General features: G+C 34.7%; 1 long non-coding RNA gene across 1 annotated transcript in view; it reads left to right on the top strand.

The window, feature by feature from the left end:
- The window catches only part of LOC117072815, a 28,426-nt gene extending 15,183 nt beyond the window's left edge, over positions 1 to 13,243 (top strand). Inside the window, exons 3-6 of the long non-coding RNA XR_004432954.1 lie at positions 7,622 to 7,668; positions 11,846 to 12,004; positions 12,856 to 12,944; positions 13,148 to 13,243. This is a non-coding gene — a long non-coding RNA (uncharacterized LOC117072815). The remainder of the gene's footprint in view (positions 1 to 7,621; positions 7,669 to 11,845; positions 12,005 to 12,855; positions 12,945 to 13,147) is intronic.
- The last annotated feature ends 884 nt before the right edge of the window (positions 13,244 to 14,127 follow it).

The following is a 14,127-nucleotide window of genomic DNA, read 5'->3' as shown; positions in this document are numbered from 1 at the left end:
ATTTTTTTTTTCTCTGTAGAAATCCACAGCTTAGTGAGGTAAGAAAGACAAATGAAATTATCTCTTTTAGTAAAAGCATAACAGCTAATATTAAAGATGAGAGTCAAAATGAAGATAACAGAGGTCAAGCATCTGATGAGGGTATAATGGTGAGATGATTATCATGTCCTAACAGGGAGAAACAATACATGGCTCATCTTTATTATGTACAGTGCCTAGAAGAGTTTCTGGTACATGGAAGACAATGAATGCTGAGTGAATGAATGAATCAATCAATCAATCAACATTGTAGATGAAATTCTCAAAGAAGTTAGAAAAGGTCAATTTTTCTGGCTCCTATGAACAAATAATTGTTAAGCTAATGATGAAGGAATAAAATAAACACTACAGGCCTGATGTTCAAAATGTCTAGAAAAGGCAGGTAGCTTGCACATTGCAATCCTACACTGCATTGCTTTTCTTACACAACCACCTAATCATTTCATAAGATGAACTGAGTGAGAGAAAAGACTAAGTCTACCATGTGACAGGGAAGGTATGCCTTGGCTTTCACAGGGGCTTAGCCTGCCCAGTACAATCCACCTAGTCTCAATATAATATTTTGCTTTTATAGGGCTCCTAGTGAGTGCCGAGGTTTTTTTACCCACATACTGAAAACATCATCTATTTTAGTGTTCTGCATGTGACATCATTCTGACATACTGTAAACATGATAGTGCATTTTATGGCAGTGGAAAAATAAGCAAGAATCGGAAATATCTTTCCTCCATGCTTTGGTCAAATATATTTTATGGTTACCTAAACTTAGCACACATGCGGTTTTCAGAGATATGTATAAAGGATCTTTCTACTTTGAATAAATTTCTTCTGATGAATGTAACTATTCACAGAAAACCTTTGACATTCCTTGAAAATGTATTGTTTCCTGTTTCAAAGATGTATTATATACTTTACCAAAAAAGTCTTTATTACAATTTTAGTTCTAGGTCACTAATATTGGTAGTATTATGTCTCACTTTCAAGTTCTCAGAATGCAAATAAAGTACTTCAATCGGAATGTTTCTATTGATTTTAAGGGTTCTTTCCACCCAAATCTAGCAGTTATAGCCATGAGCACAGTCTCATTTTTATTGATCAACCATCAGGAAGAGAGGAAATGAAAATAAGACAAAAGGAATTAAACTCAAGTAGAAGATACATAAAGAAAAGAGGGAAAGGTGGTAAACAGAACTAAAATATGGAAATTGGATCAGTTTTAAGCTTCCTCCTCAGCAGAAAGTCATGATGGGTCTGTAAGCTCTTAGTACGATCCTGTTGGTTTCAGAGGCAGGCCAGATATCTGAGGCTTGAAGTGCCACAGGGCAGGTAGGTTACCATTTAGGTTATTCAAAATTATATTTAAAAAGTAGTGCTTAATAATTTCTTAGGTATTACTCAATAGCTCAAGCTGCAGAATTCTAGTTTTGCTTCAAATTACTTCCTGACTTCTACTTTTCCTGAAAATATCCTTTATATATATACTTCTTAAAACACATAGCCCCAACTTATCCTGTGAATGTAAGTCATCTCTGCAATAAATATTAAGTAGGAAAATTGTTTTTCATTAGGTTTTAATTTGTGATTCATCTTAGATATGCTAACAGAAGAATGTATTTGATTGATTCATTTTTAAAAGATAAGAAAAAAACATGTATAAGTTCAATTAGTCCAATAATCCTTAAGATTCAAAAAACGAGGTTCACATGTTTACGTTTTATAAAAATACCATCAGAGAAAAAAGTATCCTGTTGCCTGGGGGGAAAAAAGCATAACTGGTTTGCTATCTTTCATCTACCTGACCCAAACCGAGAAATTATGTTCCATTATCTTCATAAAGTAAATTGCTACTTGTAATATTATAAGCATAAGTTTTCCTTTTTTCATTCTATCGTTTAGTAAGGATGTTTAAAATAATCTTGAGTTACTTCGGCAGCTATTTATCAATGCGTTTTATGCCTTTGGTTAGCTATAATCTTAGTCATTTTAGTACATGGAGCCCTAATCTTCAAGTCTGTCAGTCCCATTTTGCATTACAAATCATTTGTAGTTTTATAACTGTCATTTCCAAGGACATCTGGAAAAGATGGATTTATGAAAGGTTACCATGCATTCTAAGAAGGCCAAGAATTAGCATGACTTTGTAAAGGTTCTTATAAATTGAGCAGCAGCCATCACTGGCAATAAGGTGTTTTCTGCTCTTGTCAAGTATCTTTATTTAAATATTAAGGGAGAGAGATGACCTTTGGCCTTGGAGATCACTGTGACATGGCAATGGTTCAATCTATTAGCTGTCAATGGAGTGCTATGGCCTGACTCTCTCAAGGCTCCTATTTGTGGACAGTGTTATAATAACCCTTCCATTAGGCATCCCCAAGGCAAATAACCTCAGCTTTAACAGAGTCAGTTTAAAACTCCTTAGAGTAACATTTAGAGACTATCTGGTTTGTGTCAGTTTAAGATCAACTACTCTGCACAGGTTCAATTCTGTAAATTTTAAGTAGCCATAGTTACTTAAGAATTATTTCCTATATGCCTGCAGGTAAATATTAGACACATAGAATGTAGAAATAACCCTATCTACTTCTTTTATTTTTTAACAGCCTTTTTAGGGATTAATTCAGTCCAAATGGGCTTGAGAATCTATTTTTTAACATGACTTTTTCTAATCTATGTACATATCTTTTGTTGATAGAAATTGTGCAGGGTTGCTGCAGTGATGTGGTATGAACAGGAGTTAGCGATATCAAATCCCCTAACAGTACACATAAATTATCATAAATGGAATAGACAAGGTAATATTCATTAGGAAGCAGGCACACCTCTCTATGTATATACTAAAGTGAGTGATGGTTACGAAACCAAAAATTTTTGGTTTTCTCTGTCTCTTCCGCCTGATTTTGTATGCCTCCCACACTGTTTTACCCCAGGTAAGTCATCTGGTTATGCTCAAATGAAATGTTCACATTTGAATCACAAATGATTGCTCTTATCTCTAACTACTTAGGTTCATTCTTACACTCAGACTTTGGGGGGGAAATCTGAGGTAAAAAGACATGTTTATGCAGTGAAAAATCAAGGTCAAACTATCCTAAAATGCTTTGAGAAAATCACAGTTGTCATTGTAAGTCTAAAACATAACAGTAAAGATGATACTAATACTTTGAATATTTGGTCATGAAATGATTTTACTGTTCCCTCTAAATTCAACGTTTGTGTTTGGATGTCTGTGACTTTTTTCTTGTTAAAACATAAAATCCAGATTAAATATGAACAAGTTTATTGGTGACTATAGATAGCTTCGCAAATGCAAGTTTCATTGCTTTACATTCTTCATTAAATACCAACGGACAAATTCATTTAATTTGGGAACTTTATTTTTAAAACTAATGGAAAGTCAACAAATATTTATGGAGAGCTTACAATGTATACATGACATTGAGTTAAATGCAAACATCTATAAATATTCTTTCCATACATACAGTAAATATCCAACTAATTTTTAAAATTAAAGACTAATTTTTAAGAAAATAAAGTATATGTTTAGTATTTGACTTTATTTATTGATGCCAAATACAGTGAATTGTAAATAATTATTGATTGTATTTTTTGTCCTGCATTAGGTTAACTGCTATAAGGGGGAAAAAAGTAAAATGATATCACGTGCTAAAACCCCAGTGCTCATAAACAACACTTAGCCTTTGATTTACAGTGAAATCACAATTCTCCATTTCTCATTCCCTCTGTCTCTCTGACATTGCGTGCGAGACTATAGGGCAATACATGCCCTACAACATAATATAGGATGTAATTTAAAGGATTCTATTGATGCTATAAATCACAAGTAGTTCTGCTCAAGCAGTTTATGAATGGCAGTAAAACACTAAGACTGGATTATACCATTAGAATTATGTACCACATGCACTTATTGTTATTTGTAATTGAGGATAAAGTATTACAAAACACATATATGGAAATGTCGTTTTTCTTGATATTTACAAGCTTCTTTTACTCTTATGCAAGAAGATGTGTTTTGGGATAAAATAAGAAATCCAGGGTTGTAGAATATCTGTCATTCTGGAAAAAGGATTTGTGTTCTCTGAGAGTAAACCATAATAGTTAGAGCATATTCTGGCAGTTCATACATTAACCAATTGTTAGAACCACAAAATACTATCTGCATATGGCTACTAGCATATGGGTTATTAATAATGCTTGTTAGTACAAAATTAAAGAGAAATAACATCACTCACAACTACTATGTGGTATGATGCTCTAAAAATCAATTGAAGAGTGTAAAAAGTCAATCAACCTGTTAATGCTCTCTAAAAATATTATAATAATGAAGTTATTTTTCCATTGAACTGACTGGTTTTTGTAGATGTATAGCCATTCTGAAGCTCTGAAATAATGTGGACTTAAATATTTCTTTTCTGGTAGGATAAAATGATAATGGCAATTCTTCAACTATTCTGGGCACATATTTGATGATGGAGAGGAATTCCAGTCTTCTGTCTTTTTTAGCTGCATCCTTCTGTTATTATGAGTAAATTGTCTTAGTGGATATATCTATGTAACCAAACCAGATGGCCTGATTTGATGCCAACACAGTTCTTTCATCTATTATTTTATATGTTATTTTTTTCTCAAAGAAACTAAAATAAAATAACATATAGTGGGATATCACAAGTAATTTCAGAATATTCTAAGTGGGTCTTTGGGTTCTTCAAATTAATTTCCCTAAATGAGGCTCATCAAATTCTAACATAGGTTAAGACTTGAGCACCTCCTACCTTTCTGTCTCAGGCAATGGCCAGCAATAGCCATAAACATCTAAGCTTACCCCTAGTTTCCCATGAATAAAGTAAGGCATTCCAGAATTATTTATCTGGATTATCACCTGTCAGAGTTGTGTCCTTTCATTTTAGACTTGTTGCTATTATATTTCCCTTTCCACAGAAACAAATTCATTCTAATCTCACACTTTCAGAAGAAAATAGAATAATTGACTAATAGCTATCTGCATTTATTTACAAAGGTAGTGATTGCATTTGAAATACCATTAGAATTACATACTACATGCAGGTATTGTGGTATAAAATAATAAATATAGTTATAAAATAATATACAGATTATTTTTAAAATCCTTTTTTCTGGGAATAACTCTAGAATTGATTTAAATATTAAAATGGATAGAAATTATGCGCTATAACAGTTTAGACATGAGAAAGATGACTTCCAGCTAGAGATTCTCTAGAAAGTTTCTAAGATGAGGTAAATTAGCATGTAGAGATAAAAAGGATGGCCATCCTGGAGGAGTTTAGTCAAGGCACAAAAGCACGAAAGTGAGAAATTCTGGGTACATAAAAGGGAGGAGTATGAGACGTCTATCTCTGCAGAAATGTTGGGAAATGAAGTAGCATGTATAGAAGAAAATAATTTTGTATTACAGTCTTGCAACCAAAGTAATCAATATTAGCATTATTATATCTTTCGGTAACAATTTTAAAATAATAATATTCTTCATTTATGATATATGTACATATATGTTTATCTACATATATGTATATGTGAATATATATTTATAATACACATTTATAATGACACATAGTTTTAAAATAATTAGAGAAATGTCTTTTAAACTGTATACTTGTTCAAAATAAGAATGATCAATCAACTATAGGGAATTTCTGTTGTTTCTCATATTTTGCTACTGTTGGAATAAAGGTTAGAATAAACATACATTCAAATATTTGTATTTGGAACTATTTTCTTAAGAAATATTAAGAGAAATGAAAGTACAGTCAAATGTATTAAGTATTCAAAGTTTTCTGATATGTAGCTGTGTTGCTTGAGTATATACATTTTACACTTTCTAAGTAGTGATAAAAGTGCCTTCTTACTACCTATTTTTGTCTTTCATATATCTTTAAATTCAAGATTTCAACAAGGATAATACATTGTTTAACCTTAATAATGATGTTTTTCCTTTGTATTTTCTTATGCTGTTCTCTTTTCTGCTCTTAGAAGGCATTCATTTTGCTTATGAGAATGTTAGAATTGCTAACCCAGAAATAGAAAGAAAAGAAGGAAAGAAAAGTTTTTATTTAGTTTTCAAATCCAAAATAGTATTTTTTGCAGAAGTAAAAATATTTGGAAAGTTAAGCTTTGTTGAGAGAGAAAGGATCTTTTTCAAAACACTTAAAATATGAAGGGTCAAGTCTAAAGATCAAAGACCATAGTGCAGAGAGAAAGCTTTTCTTTGTATTCATGGGGTTCACCGTGGTTCTGCGAGTTGATATCTTTCATACAATTTAGAAAAATCTTGGCCTTTATTTCTTCAAATATTATCCTCCATCGGATTTTGAAAAAACTTGGCCTTCATTTTTTTTCAAATTTTGTTTTGGTTTCATGATCTTTTCCTCTCCATCTGTGATTTCAATTACACATATATTAGGCCTTTTTAGAGTGTCACATGTATCTCAAGCATTTTTTTCCCCTAGGTGTTTTCAACTATTTTTGCCCTATGACTTCAGTTTTAATGTTGTTCTACTGACATGTTCTTAGGCTTGCTAATCCTATATTCTGCTATATAGGCTAAGCAATTTGACCCATTCAGCATGTTTTTAAAGTTAGATGTGACGTTTTACAGTTCTATAAAACTCATTTAATTCTTATTTACAAGCTCTTCACTTATTTACAACTTCTTCACTGAAGTTTTTTTTATTCATTTTGTTTTCATTTTTCTCTGTTTTCTTTAAAATAGGATTCTCAGTTACTTTGAAGGCTTTTTCCACTAAATTAACATTAGGGTTATCCCTGAATTTGCTCTTATTGACTTTATAAAGAATTTCTTGATTGACAGTAACTTTTTTTTATTTTTGCTCCTTTACATATTTGGTGATATGGGAATATATTTCAAACTTTATGAAAAATACATTAGAAAAAAATCTGGATTATATTATTTTCCTCTGAAGAGTATGAAATTTTCTTTTGCAAAATGTTAAATTATTGGAGGGGAACTTGCAGCTTTCAGGATTTCTAAAAGTGAATATGATTCAGCTTTACCATTACGCCTACGACAGAACCATCATAACTCTTAGGGTATACTTCTAACTCCTAGGGCTTAGACTTTCTCAACTACAATCCTAAGATATTTACTAAGAACTCTCTGCTTTATCTGGACCTGCACTTTTATTTATTTATAATACTCTCTGCTTCTGAAATTTATGCTCAATTCTCTGGCCTCCTAGCAAATGTGTTATACTATGCTTTCCAGAGACTTGCTCTGTGCATGTACAGTTTAGGCATCAGCTAAGGACCTGAGAGGGACTTTCAGCAGATTTTGTAAGTATCTTTATCTGCAGTGTTCTTTTTCTGTGATACTGTGCCCTCCAAATCTTGGTTGTCGGTCCTCTCCAAATCCCAATCAATGTTTCTGCTTGGCCTCTATTTCCCTAATTTCTTAATGAGGGACTCAACTTTTGGACTTTCTTCTCAAAAATTGTAGCCCTATCTTGGAAGCTTATCAATGCTCCAAACCATTGTTTCATTTAATTAATTTATTTATTTTTATTATTTACAGTGGGAAGCCAAATCTAATCTCAGCTGCCGTATCATGTCCGGGACCAGGTATCATGAAATAAAATTTGAACAGACAGAATGTTTAAACTTTAAAAGTAGATTAATCATTGGTAGGTCTAACTGCATATGGTTCTAACAGGTGGAGGTTCATGGGAAAGAAAAGAAAAAAAAGGTTTTTGTTTTTGTTGTTGCTTGTTTGTTTTTTAAAATAGCACAAGGTTGCAGTATGTTGCCTAGTCTGATCTGAAACTCCTGGGCTCAAATGATCCTCCCTCCTTGGCATCTCAAAGTGTTGGAATTACAGGTATGAGAGCCACTGCACTCAGCAGAAAAAGCATGTTCTAAAAATGAAAAAAAAAGTTTTCTCTGCATATATAGGAAAATGCCAATTATTTTTCAACCATGCCGCACTTTAAAAAATTATTTGTAAGACTTATTGTTTTTAACACACGTATTTCTTTTTTGAGGGCTGTATGTTAATGTCCTTTCTTGTATATGCCTTTAAAAAGCAAATTACAGGCTTCTGTAGTTGAAATACAAGAAACTGATTTATGCTCCCACTTGAAGTATGAATCGTATTTTTTAAGATACAGATAGAACATGTGAAAAAGAAACAACTGGAAAGAGACTGGACATCAGGGAGTAAAAGTGGTCCATGCGAGATAGAATAAAAATGAAGTGAGCCGCATAACTGCCCCAGCTCACTGAGACAGTTTCAGCGCCATAGTACAAGGAGGGTAACCTAAGTGGAATTCAAGAGACTTCCTGAGTTAAGGAGACAGAGCTAAGAATCTGGAGAGACAAAGGCAGGTCAACTTTATAAAAAGAATACTAAAGAGGAAAGAACTGGACAAAGAGAGAAATTCAGAGATCTCATAGGGCCTCTCTTGAGTATTCAGCACAGTATTGATTAATGCATGTGCTTCAACTATCCAAGTTGAGGGAAGTACTACTGAAAGGATTAGAGAAAAAAAATCCACGGAACAGACGCAAGAGTGGGAATAGTGCCTATTCCACTAGCCAAACTGAAAAACAAACAAGCAAAACTTCATTCTTCACAGGCTTTGTGTAGAGTACTTAGAAAGGTTTGCCTCAATAGTGGAAAACAATTAGACTAGATTGAGTACTGCCCCAGATTCCAAAAAAAAAATTGTAAAGCAAGTCCCGAAAGGATCAAACTGTTTCCAAGTAACCTAACTCCATTCCAGAACAAAACATCCATGCAAGTGAGCTAGGAAATGGATCTTTCCAAATTGAACCTTGAGATGACTGCAAACTTGGAGAGATTCAGTCAAAAGATAGCTCTAAGTCATGTTTGGATTTCTGACCCACAGAAACTGTGGTATAATAAATGACATTTTAAGTCAATAAATGTTAGTGTAATATTTAACCCAGAAGGAAACTTCCTTAATCTATTAAAGGGTATCTATGAAAGACCTACAGCAAACATATTTAATGGTGAAAGACAATATTTGTTCCCTAAAAATCAAGAATAGAAAGGATGTCTGCTCTCACTACTTTTGTTCAACTTGTACTATAAGTTCTAGTCAACAAGCTAGCCAGAAAAGGAAAACAAATAAAAGGCTTCCACATTTGAGGGGAATAAGTAAAACTATCTTTGTTCATCAACAACATGATCATGTATGTAGAAAAGCTGATAAACTATTAGGACTAGTGAGTGAGATTAGCAAAGTTGCATGCCTCAAAATAAATTTATAAAAATTTATTACATTTCTATATTTTGGAAACAAAAAATGGAAGTTGAAATAAAAATACCATTCACATTAGCATCAAAATATAACATATTCAGGCATAAATATGATATAAAAATTATACACCAAAAACACAGCACTGAGAGAGACTGAAGAGAACCTAAATAAATGGAAAGAGACCTACTTTCATGGATTGGCAGGCTCAATATTGTTAAGTTGCCACTTCTCCTGAAATTGATTTATGGATTCAAAACAATTTCAACTAAAATTCCAGTTGTCTATTTGCAAAAATTGATGGGTTGATTCTAAAATTGATATTGATGTGGAAATGTAAAGTGCCTTAAAAAAGAGAAAAAAGTTTTAGAACTTATAGTATGTGCTTTCAAGGCTTGTTTATAAAAGTACAGAAATCAAGACAGAGTTGTATTGATGTAAATTAATTAAGGAGATGAATAGACTAGAATAGAGGGTCCAGACATATACTCACAAATATATAGACAATTGATTTTCAACAAAGGTGCAAAGATAATTCAGTACAAATATTACTGATAATTACCATTTACTAATTGTTTATTTGTTTGTTGCCTATCTTCCTTATTTACATGTAAGCTAATTGAAGGCAAGATCTTGGTTTTATTAACTACCATGTCCCTGTGTCTATAGTAATGTCTAACACTGAATACAAATACCACCTTTTGTGGTGAAAAGTGCAAATAGCTAAGAGCTAGAAGCAGTTCTGGGTGATGCAATATAGTGCAATCTTATTGATCTTTTTCTTTTTTTTTTTTTTTTTTTTGAGACGGAGTCTCGCTCTGTTGCCCAGGCTGGAGTGCAGTGGGGCGAGATCTCAGCTCACTGCAAGCTCAACCTCCTGGGTTCACACCATTCTCCTGCCTCAGCCTCCCGAGTAGCTCGGACTACAGGTGCCTGCCACCACACCCAGCTAATTTTTTTTATTTTTAGTAGAGATGGGGTTTCACCATGTTAGCCAGGATGGTCTCGGTCTCCTGACCTCATGATCCGCTCACCTCAGCCTCCCAAAGTGCTGGGATTACAGGCATCAGCCACTGCACCCAGCTTCTTATCGATCTTATGCCCTTTAACTTTTTTGTAATAGAGAAGTTGTTTAGTGAATGCATAGATGGATGAATAGATAGGCAGGCAGAAAGGAATGCTGGAATGAATTATTAGAAACTACAGAAACAACATGCCACTGAGTATCTCACTTAAAAAATAAATAAACATGTGATAAGAAACGGCAATAGAAAGAAGCATCTCTCCTCCTCCTCCTCCTCCTCCTCCTCCTCTTCCTCCTTCTTCTCTTTTTTGACATGGGGTCTTGCTCTGTCACTCAGACTGGAGTGCAGTGGTACATTCATGGATCACTGTAGCCTCCACCTCCTGGGCTCAAGCGAGCCTCCCACTTCAGCATTCCCAGTAGCTGAGACCACAGGCATGTGCCACCACACGAGGCTAATTTTTTAAATAGTTGTAGGGACAAGGTCTCACTATGTTTTCAAGGCTGGTCTTGAATTCCTAGACTCCAGCAATCCTCCCACCTTGGCCTCCCAAAGCACTGAGATTGTAGGTGTGAGCTACCACACCTGTCTCAGAACCTCATTTTGTATGATAATTGTAATAGCTATTATTTATGGGATAGTAAATGTGTGCAGGAGATTATGCAACATTATTTATGTACCTTCGCTCATTTACTAATCCTCAGCAAAAATTTACTATGCTGCTTATTAAACTTGTTCCCATTTTACACATGAGGAGACTGATGCACAGAGGTGAAGTAAATCTGCACAGTCATGTGCCCCTTAAACTGTAGAGAAAGGACTTGAACTAAGTTTGTCTTACAACAAAGACTGTAGGACTCTCAAATATTACATACTGCCTCAGAATGCCATCTGACTGTCTCCAAGAAATTAATCCGAGGAAACGCCTTGCGTTTGCTTACTTGTTAAATAAATATACTCTGTCTGGAAAAAGAAAAAATTGAAAGTGAGCAAAGTTATTCAGAAAAGTTGCTGAAAACAATAATATCTAGAGTGGAGTAATACAATTTGAAAAGCAAAAAGTCATTCAAAACCTCAACTTTTCTCATTTCCCCACTTGAGTAATTAAAGAAACCAGATAGGTTATTTTCATTGAAGTTGTCTATCTTTGTCTTCACTCTGTCATTCTGTTCCTCCTGCTGCCACTCCCCTATTTCCTCTTATGCCTCCTTTTTGTTTTCCTTCTTTCCCCTCCTCTTAACTCCCTTTTATTCTTGGCTCCTCTAACCATCCTTTTCTGTTTTTGCCTTGTCCAAGACCATACGCATTCCCATGGTCTTGAATACCAACTCTGCTATGCGCAGTCTCCATCTCTTATAGACTAAATGTTTGTGTCACTCTGAAATTGGCATGTTGAAACCCTAACCCCCAGGGTATGGTATTAGGAGATAGTGCCTGTGGGAAATGATTAAGAGAGCAGAGCCCTCCTTAATGGAATTGGTGCTTTTATTAAAGGAATTGGTGCTTTTATGAAAGAGGCTCTGAAAAACTTGTTTGCCCTTTCTGCCAACTGAGGACAGTGAAAAGATGGTGGCCTCTGGACGAGGAAGTGGACCCACACCAGACACTAAATTTGCTGGAATCTCGATCTTGGATATCTCAGCCTCCAGAAATGTGAGAAAAAAAAATTTCTGTTTTGTTAAACCATCCAGTCATGGTACTTTTGTTATAGCAGCCACAACAGCATCTCCTTGATGCTCTCTTCAGTGATCTACAAAGTATACCACGATTCCACTGCACCCCCAAATAAGCTAGGCATATTACCCCCATCACTCTATATTGTGTGTTTTAAAGCCCCAATCTATATAGGCTTTGTGACTTCCCTCATCTTTAGGCTGTAAAATCCTGAACTAATTATTTACTATGCACCGCCACCCACTAACAAACTCTAAGTCATGTTCATCCAGTAAACCTGCGTTGAAGAAATAATTGGCCTGGCGCGGTGGCTCACGTCTGTAATCCCAGCATTTTGGGAGGCCGAAGCAGACAGATCACGAGGTCAGGAGATTGAGACCATCCCGGCTAACACAGTGAAACCCGGTCACGACCAAAAATACAAAAAAATTAGCCGGGTGTGGTGCCGGGCGCCTGTAGTCCCAGCTACTCTGGAGGTTGAGACACGAGAATGGCGTGAACCCAGGAGGCGGAGCTTGCAGGGAGCTGAGATTGTGCCACTGCACTCCAGCCTGGGCAACAGAGCAAGACTCCGTCTCAAAAAAAAAAAAAAAAGAAAAAAAAAGATACAAAAGAAAAGAAAGAATTGCACTATAAGTCCTATATCAGCCCTTTCTAGAGTGAGGCAGAGCTCCTAAAATCTGCATAATAGCACATTCGGCTGAAACCTGGCTACCTGGGATTTTAGTCCTAGATCTAGTTCTGTGATGGTGACAAGTAACATAACTACTTCCCTCTCAGTTGAGTGTTGGACATCAAGAGAATGATAAAGCCACACATTGTTTTCACAGCGGGAATGATCCTCTGCTTCGCCTGAATAATGCAGGATAACTTCTCATTTCATTTAAACAGAGCTGCAAAGTCTCGTTTGCAATGTAAGGTAACATATTTACATGTTCCAGGGATTAGAGTGTGGTCATATTTGGGAGACGATTATTCCACCACAAGGCTATTAAAGCTAATGTTTGTACTGGGGGGAACCTAGTTACTTCTAAGAATCTCCCCAAAATATAAGTGCAAATACTGCATGTCTGGTTTTTTGCTTTTGTTTTCGTTTTTCTGCCTTTGTTGTCTTCAAACAAGAAAATTAGAACTGTTACTGGCCAAAGAGACTTGAAAGCCAACATTGTGAAAATACTACAGGTGAATGAAGAGAATGAAACAGGAGATTAGAAAAATAAACCATCAATATAAGCATACTATGCATCTTAATTTTTTCTTTGAATAAATAATACATTTGTATGCTTCAAAAACATTTTAAAAGGAATGTAACAAAAATATTCCCACATCTTCTCCCCCAATAACATGGCTGTTAGGTTCCTACACATCTTTCCACAGTGCATTCCTGCATGTATAGCAAATACGAATGTATATCCCTATCTTTCACTCTCCACTACCAAGAAAAAAGAGAGCATTCTACATGCAGCTCTACTCCATATAGTACTAAGTAAAAAAATAAATCAATCCTAGGGAACTTTCTTTACCAGAACACCTGGTGTTATTTTCTTCATTCCTCATTGCAAAAACATTCTACTCCATTTCATAGATGTACCATAAATCTCATGGCCATTTGATGTGATTACAATACCATTTATAGGATAGTCTCTTCTATACTGATTTGCAGTGATTTCCTTTTTGTTTAATTCCAATATGCATTTAGGCTTATTTATGTCCTATGAACTGTTTATTCATTTCCCATGCCACAGAGTTTTAATTAGTGAGACTTTAAGATATATTTTAATGTCTGGTAGCCCTTGACTTTTCTCATTACTCTTCCTTTTCAGCTATTTCTTCTATTTCTTATTTACTTATCTTTCTTTATAAGGTTTAATGGCAACTTGCCCTGTTTACAAACACCTATTGGCATTTCTATTTATATCCATAAAATTTATGAATGTGAGTGGGGAGAATTGATACCTTTATTATGTTGTCTTCCTATCCAATAATATAGTATACTTTTCCACTTATGTAGTTTCTTTTCATACTAGGTTTCTTGAATGATGTAAGTGGGCTATTAATGAAAAGAGGTAAAGTGTTATTGAGTACTCTTAGGCATTCATAGA

The sequence above is a fragment of the Trachypithecus francoisi genome, unplaced genomic scaffold, assembly GCF_009764315.1.
Source record: "Trachypithecus francoisi isolate TF-2019V2 unplaced genomic scaffold, Tfra_2.0 Lachesis_group4, whole genome shotgun sequence".
Classification (NCBI taxonomy): Eukaryota; Metazoa; Chordata; class Mammalia; order Primates; family Cercopithecidae; genus Trachypithecus; species Trachypithecus francoisi.
Note: the sequence above shows the minus strand (reverse complement) of the source record. Positions and strands in the feature narration are given on the sequence as shown.